An 8,478-nucleotide genomic window follows, 5' to 3' on the forward strand; every position below is an offset into this window, starting at 1 on the left:
GATACACTAATTTTTATATACTACAGGAAAAATGAAAATAAATAGTTTATTTTGATGCATTATAATATTTCCAACAGTGTAATTTGAGTTCTAAGCATCCCAGAAACGATACAGAAAAGCATAAAGTCAAACATGACTTTTAAAAACATCAACATAGGCTTATAAGGCCCTTTCGCTAAGATGACGTCACTTCCAGTTTCGGGCAGGTAATGGCAGACATGCGATAATTCGCGCTGACGTATATGCCAGCGTAGGAAGTGTTATGAACATCAGCAAAGCGTATTTCTGGAATATTATCTTTTTGTTGCTGCAAGTGCTTCTTATGCAATTTTTGCAAAGCTATATGTGGAAGGAAACTGTGACATAGGACAAGCTAATGGTATAAGATGTAAGTACAACTCCTCCGGTTTCACATGCAAAAAAATTATTGCACTACCATACGTGTTTCCAGTTCTACAGGGATTTAAAAATAAGTACCGTACTTTCTGGACTATAAGCTGCTACTTTTTCCCTAGGTTTTGAGCCATGAGGCTTATACAAAGGTGCGGCTATAGGGCTTTGGAGTTGACGTCACGCCGCAATGCATTGTGGGAGCGCAGCTCCATTTTGGGGGTCTACGATCCAAACAAACACACTGTATTGGAACGGCGACTATGACAAGAAACATGCTTAAAAGCAGCTCGAAAGAAAACGAACGGTATAGAGATCGATTGCATCCAGAGGCGAAGCAGCGGTATTTGAAAAAAATAGAGTGCATCGCAAATCTGGACCCATACGACACACGGCAGTGGAGTAAAGACCCAGACGACTTACCGCCACTGTCCTACCCCGATATCTTCACCTATCTTGTTTGTGGAGTAAGTGCTTACACTGCGAACCAGTTTCGTAATTACAAGTCACTGGAGGCGCACATCCAATTTACAAATGGCTGGGTGCAAGATTTGGCTATTTTCAAGCCGCCAAACTCTGAGTACGTCGTCATTCATACCAAGGTAAGTCAGCTGGAGTGCATCGAGTGACATAGCCATTTTCCACCCCCCACCATAATTAATGTTATACCTCTATCATTGAACTGCTAAAATATCGTTATCATATTATGTGCCCATAATTGTATAGTAGATGCAAATTAACACATTGATAATCGGGCAAATTATTAACGCCAATCAGTGTCCTCCCTGTCTCATTTCATTTATTGTCTTTACATCAACCTTGTCCTTGCATGTTACAGGTACTGCACTCCCAAAGATTGAATGAACCTGCATTACAACCATGGGTAATTGTAAGCACCACAGGGAAGGTCGAAACTGCACACTGCACCTGTATGGCCGGTGTTGCTGAGACCTGCACCCATGTCGCTGCACTTCTGTTTAAAGTGGAGGCAACAGTGAGGATACGTGGCACAAAGACAGTCACAGATGAACCAGCTTACTGGGTTTTGCCGGGGAACACAACCAAGATACAGCCAGAGGTTGGCCATAACATTGACTTTACATCTTCAGCAGCACAAAAAAAGACTCTTGATGAAAATATAAACGGACCGTCTGTGGTGAAAGGCAGAAGAAGCCGTCCTTCAAAAAGAAAGATTCCCTCTGCTACGTTTGAGGAGTTGTCACCAGTGTTAGACACACTTCAAAAACACAATAAAGCAGTGTGTTTGTCTGGATTGGAGAAATACTACACATCACACACTGTATAGTCATCCACATTACCACTGTCTCTGGCGTGTTTGCACAGCACAGGTGCACAGTCCCTTAGCCTTACCGAGCTACAACTGCACTGCGTAAAGTACATAAACACAGCTAAAGTAACTGAAGAACAGGCAGAAGCTATTGAGGTACGCACAAGACTGCAACACAAGAGCCCAGAATGGTATGTTTGGCGTGCTGGGAGGATCACAGCTTCAATGATGCACGCTGTGTTTGCCACCACTGTAGAAAAACCCGCCATTACTGTGGTTAATCGTGTTTGCTACCCTGTTAACTCTGTCTGTAATGTGCAAACAACTTGGGGACTGGAGCATGAACAGGATGCTCGACATGCCTACACCCAGACAATGTCAGCATGTCACAACAACCTACAGGTCCGTATGTGTGGTTTTCTTGTTAACATGGCTTTTCCTGAAGTAGGAGCATCTCCTGATGGACTAACCACGTGTGAATGCTGTGGGAAGGGGTGCCTATAAATTAAATGTCCATTTAAATACAGATGTGACAGCATTCAGCAAGCGTTGAATGCACATGACAAAGACTTCTGCCTCGAGTTGACAGCAAAAGGACTTAACTTGAAGAAGACACATCGCTTTTACTCACAAGTGCAAACACAGGTCTTTGTGGCCAACGCAAAGCACTGTGACCTCGTGGTATGGACACAAAAAGACATGGCAATTTTACGCATCTTCCCAGATGTGCACTTCTGGGAATCACATTTAAAGAAAGCTCAGGATTTCTTTCAGAAGGTGTGCCTTCCTGAACTTGTAGGAAAACATTTCTCTAAGCGAAATGCAGCCCCGAGTGGTCACAACGTTTTTTCTTCTGGTGTCTAGTTTTTTGCCAGAAGTGCATTGAAATATGTATAACTTGATTTCAAACGTGCAGCACTTACCATGTACCAATTGTCAAAGTGTGAAATAAAGAGTGCAAAGCAGTTATTTGTTATCTTGCTTTTATTATAACGTAATTTTAGTGAAACAAAGAGTTCAAAGTGATGATAAACTTTCGCTTATAGTATACAGGTACAGAAATGGTTACATAACGCAATGTCAATGTGTTCATACAGTCACACATACAAAAAACTAAAAAGGTTTTCCTTTTTTAAACAATTATTAATTAACAAGTACAAGTCTCATGTGTGCCTGGTTTCACTACCACACTGGGGCACATGTTAACCAAAACACAACACACCCTCACAATTTTATCAAGGAATGTAACGTCTTCACCCTCACATGGAAGAAGAGAACGGATTGGCATGGTAGTATGTAGCATTTTAAATTTGTTGCGCAAACTGCCAATTACTCGTTCAACATGGATTCTTAGGTGTGCAATGGCTCGTGTATTTTCTATGTCCTTGGCATCTAGTTCACAGAAGCCCCTTGTAAATGCTGGGATCTTTACCTCCGCACACATCATTCCCACCGCATCTCTGATGTCAAAGCCTCTGTCAGCCAAAACTACATCCCCTGGTAACAGCTTGTTAAGTATGCCACATTGCTCTGTGATGTGTTTATCTGATGACGGCCCCCCCACCCCTTAGAAATGAATGAAATTGCACCTTGTGGAGTAATCCCGATCAGATATTTCATGGTGTGTGTACCCTTGTAGTGTGAGTACGTTTGAGCACGAGCCTTTAAATTAGATGGTCGTTCTGTACGAATTTCAAAACAGTCTACAATGATGGCTACACGATTTCCAAAAGTGTCTGTAAATTCTGGTGGCATTGTTGCTTGCAAACAGTGCCTCTCTGGCCAGTGTACAAGTATTCCAAAGCGGGCATACAACACGTCAATTGTATCAGAAAAGACAGAAGAAAGAGTTTTGTGGGAGACTTTGAATAGATAACTAAGATGCTGAACAGGAAGATCAAGTCTAAGTCGCATAAGTGTGAGTAAAAGCATTTGGAAATGTGACAGTTTCTTTGATGCTGGTAGGAAAGCTTTTACATTCTCGAGCACGGACATAAAAATAGCAAAACAAGTAAAACCGGTGTAATATTTCACTTTTTCCGTGTCACCCTTTAAAAAGTTTTCATTCAGCTCTGTCTTGTCCAACTTTGATTTAAGCTTTCTGTTCTCCTCCAGCAGCCGGTTTATTTCTGCTCTGCTCTGTACACAGCGCACACAATCATTTGTCAGTTGTTGATCTTCTGTCTGTTTCTCTCTGATATCAATGTTTTCTGCATCTGCACCCGTTACCTCTGCTTCTACTTGTCCAGCACAAATTTGTCCCTCAGCCAAAATAACAAGGTTGTTATGGTGTTGCTCTTCTGTGGTGTCCATCTCTGGCTGCTCTTCTGTGGTAACTTCTGCTGAGGCTTCACCTTCACACTCTGCTGCTCCATTGTCAAAGCCTGTCCAATAAAAAGAGTGCAAATACACAAGAGAAGTTTTAAATGGTTTATACATTAAGGCCGTATGAATACTCAAAAATGTTTGTGTTAATTGACTAAGATCAATTTTTAAAATAAGAGACTGTGGCTGGGGGTGCGGTTGTCGTTTACCTCCAAATAGTACTTTATTTTGTTGACGTTGTGTTCGCCTCCTGTGACGGTCTGAATGTGATGTTCGGGTTTCGGAGTGCCCCATGTGTAGCGTTGGTACCCAGTCTGGATTTGTTTGATCCATTTCATAGGCAGGCTTCCCTACAGTTGTGCGAAACAATTAGCGAATCGTTACATAGCACATATGTCTGCAAAGTCACTCCATTCGATGTTTGATCGCTATTTCTATAACTTCCGAGACCACCAATGGTAATATTATTCAGCTATAAAGTGTGATAAGAACATATTTAGAACTTACCGGAATGAAAATGTCGTGAGCACACCCGCTGATATCTGGAGACGAAACAGAACTTGATATCAACTCGTCTCACGGCTGCTATCCAGGCTAGACGCCTTCGTTTGGTAACATCCGATACATGAGCTCCTTCATGTTGCTTCCAGGTTGGGAAAGCATAAAAAGACAATCCAACCTTATTCCCGTGCCGGTCGTAAGATCGAACATTGCAGCCGAGCACACAGCAAGTACGAACTATGGCTATGCTATCGCTCCTAGCTTAGACCCCCAAAATGGCGAATCGGGCTAAAATCCTTTCCACGCCCACCCCCGTGACATCACGCTCCAAAGCCCTATTCTGTGGATTTTTCTTCCACCACTAGGGGGACTCTAACCAGAATTAGAATAAAAAACAAGATAGATGAAAAATCAATGCAAAGAAGAATACTGTAACGTTCACAAGAACCAGACGGTTGGGGTCTCAGTTTGTCCGTTTATTCGGCACATAAGCCAGCGGGTTGTTAACTCAGGGGGAAGCGCTCTTGAACTACACCTCTCTTCAGCCTGGCACACACACAGAACAACCAGGTCCCCCCACCCCTTCCTGTACACCACCCTCACTACTTCCTGCAGCCCAACCAAACACGAATCTTAAAGCAACAACAACAGTGTGCAGAGAAAACCAACATGTCACTGTCCAGTAACACTTAACCATCGTTACACTGCCCCCCCCAGCAATAAGTTCCTCGTCCCCGAGGGAACGACACAGTCTCTGAGGCGGGGCGGTAGCCTACGTTCCCTCCTTGACCTCCTGAGCCCCTGAGGAGGACGCGGAGCTTCGGGGCTTTGGGGTGAAGAGTCCGAGGGGGGGGGGAACGCAGCCCCGGTCGGGGGCCCCTCTGAGCAGGGTCATGGACGCTCTGTACACGTCTCTCCGGAAAGGAGGGGAGGGACTGTCCTCTGTAGGGGGCCATCCGGTCTCTGTGCAGCGCTACTATCCTCCCCCTAGGAGGCAACTGCACCCTGTAAACAACCTCCCCCACTCGCTCTAGGACGCTGCAAGGCCCCACCCAGCTGCTATCCAGTTTAGGACACCATCCCTTCTTCCTCTTTGGGCTGTAGACCCACACCAGCTCCCCAGCACGGAAGTGCCTCCCTTTAGTGGTGATGTCGTAATTCCTCTTTTGGCGCAGGCCTGCCTTCGCCAGCTGCTCTCGGGCGTAGGAATGTGCAGAATCCAGCCGGTCCTGCAGCTTCCTTGCGTAGTCCCGGCCCGGTGGTGCCTCTGGCGCGTCCGGGGGTTTCCCAAAAGCCAACTCTGCAGGAGTTCTCAGCTCTCTCCCTAACATGAGCAGGGCAGGCGTACATTGGGTGGAGTCCTGCACTGCCGACCTGTAGGCCATGAGGGTAAGGGGAAGATGGTAATCCCAGTCCCGTTGGTGTTCTGAGGTAAGGATGGCTAGCTGCTGGGCCAGCGTCCTGTTAAACCTTTCCACCAGCCCATCGCTTTGGGGGTGAAGTGGGGTGGTGCGGGTTTTCTTAGTCCCAAGGCGTTCACACATGGCAGCAAACATCTGGACTCACAACTCCAACAGTTTTATCGCCGATCTCCGACTCATCCCAGAGATCTCCAGAACACCGGAGGCTGCCCACTCTCCCCGGCCGGGCGGAAGTGCACGCAGACGGCGCCGAGATCGTAAACAAAGGCGAGGTAGGCGCGGAGGGCTACGGGCTAAGCTAAAGCTAACACCACACCGGCTGCCTTTACCCAGTATTTTCCTCGCCAATGTCCGTTCTCTGGCAAACAAAATGGATGAGATACGGCTCTCCATCTCTAACAACAGACGGATTATGGACTCAAATGTCATGTTTTTCACCGAAACATGGTTGAACAGCTGCCCGGACAATGCTATCGAGTTAGCAGGACGCCACACACACCGAGCCGACAGGCTAGCAGATGACTCCGGCAAGACCAGAGGTGGAGGTTTGTGCATTTATATTAACAATGCTTGGTGTATGAACTCCACTACTACTGAGAGTCACTGCTCACCTAATGCGGAGTTTCTAATGGTCAAATCCTTATTATCTCCCCAGAGAACTCACTTCAATCATACTCACTGCCGTGTATATCCCCCCCGACGCTAATGCTAGGTTAGCCATGAAAGAACTTTCTGCAGCCATTAACAAACACCAGAATAAACACCCCGAGGCTGCTTTTATTGTTGCTGGCGACTTCAACCACACCAACTTAAAGACAGTCCTCCCCAGATTCCACCAACATGTCTCCTGCCACACCAGAGGAGACAAGACTTTAGACCATGTGTATTCCAACCTGGCTGGAGCCAACAAAGCCACACCCCTCCCCCACATTGGACAATCGGACCATCTCTCCCTGTTCCTCACACCTAGGTATTCACCACTCATCCAACGTGTGAAACCTGCTGTGAGGACAATTAAAGTGTGGCCAGAGGGGACAGACGCAGTGCTCCAGGACAGATTTAAAAACACAGACTGGAATATGTTCACCCACACAGACCTGGACCAGTACGCCTCATCTGTACTGGATTACATCTCCGAAACCACAGACAGTGTCACCACCCAGAAACGGATCACCATGTACCCCAACCAGAAGCCTTGGATGAACCGGGATGTTCGTCTCCTCCTGAAGGCCCGCAACACCGCCTTTAGGTCAGGAGATGCACACGCCTACAGCACAGCCAGGGCTAATCTAAAGAAGGGCATCAAAAAAGCCAAACACCATTACAAAAAGAAGGTAGAAGAACACTTCTCCAACTCCAACCCCCGACGCATGTGGCAAGGACTCCAGACCATTACAGACTACAGGACCACCAAACCCTCCCCCGCATCCTCTGATGTCTCCTTCCTCAACGAGCTCAACAACTTTTATGCTCGTTTTGAGCGAGGGAACCCCACAACCACAACTAAAGCAGACATGACGCCAGACCACCAACCTCTGACTCTCTCCCCCACCGATGTAGGAGCGGTGCTGAGCAGGATCAATGTCCACAAGGCTGCAGGTCCAGATGGCATCCCCGGGCGTGTTCTCAGAGCGTGTTCTGGGGAGCTTGCAGGAGTGCTCACAGACATATTCAATCTGTCCTTGGCCCACGCTGTGGTACCGGCCTGCTTCAAATCCACCTCCATCGTCCCGATACCCAAAAACTCCAACCCATCTTGCCTCAATGACTACCGCCCAGTAGCACTCACCCCCATCATCACTAAGTGCTTAGAGCAGCTGGTCCTAGCACACTTCAAATCCTGTCTCCCCCCCACCCTGGACCCCCACCAATTCGCATACCGCCAGAACAGGAGCACAGAGGATGCAGTCTCCATCGCACTGCACTCTGTCCTCTCACACCTGGACAACAACAACACCTACGCCAGAATGCTGTTTATAGACTTCAGTTCAGCATTCAACACAATCCACCCCTCACAACTCATCAGGAAACTGACAGACCTGGGCATCAGCTCCCTCATCTGCAAATGGTTACTGGACTTCCTGACCAACCGCCCCCAACATGTCCGGCTGGATAACCACTGCTCATCTACCATCACAATGAACACCGGTGTACCACAAGGCTGTGTGATGAGCCCTTTCCTCTACTCCCTCTTCACCCACGACTGCAGACCTGCTGATGGTTCCAACACCATCATTAAGTTTGCAGATGACACCACGGTGATTGGCCTCATCAGTGACAACGATGAGGTCGCCTACAGGGAGGAGGTGGATCGTCTGGCTGAGTGGTGCGACACAAACAACCTGCTGCTTAACACCGAGAAGACCAAGGAGCTCATCGTGGACTACAGGAGGAATGCTGACCCACATCCACCCATCCACATTAAGGGGACGGCTGTGGAGCGTGTGAGCAGCTTCAAGTTCCTGGGAGTCCACATCTCCGAGGATCTCACCTGGATGACCAACTGCTCCAAGCTGGTCAAGAAGGCTCACCAGCGCCTCTTCTTCTTGAGGA

General features: G+C 47.3%; 1 pseudogene across 1 annotated transcript; it reads right to left on the reverse strand.

Annotated features, from left to right (window-relative positions):
- Positions 1-2,644: 2,644 nt before the first annotated feature.
- LOC143412415 (uncharacterized) lies at positions 2,645-4,447 on the reverse strand (annotated as a pseudogene). The gene is made up of 3 exons (XR_013098241.1): positions 4,213-4,447; positions 3,908-4,062; positions 2,645-3,817 (listed from the first exon to the last, which is right to left on the reverse strand). The product of XR_013098241.1 is annotated as an uncharacterized LOC143412415 (transcript).
- Positions 4,448-8,478: the final 4,031 nt, after the last annotated feature.

The sequence above is a fragment of the Maylandia zebra genome, linkage group LG4, assembly GCF_041146795.1.
Source record: "Maylandia zebra isolate NMK-2024a linkage group LG4, Mzebra_GT3a, whole genome shotgun sequence".
Taxonomy (NCBI): Eukaryota; Metazoa; Chordata; class Actinopteri; order Cichliformes; family Cichlidae; genus Maylandia; species Maylandia zebra.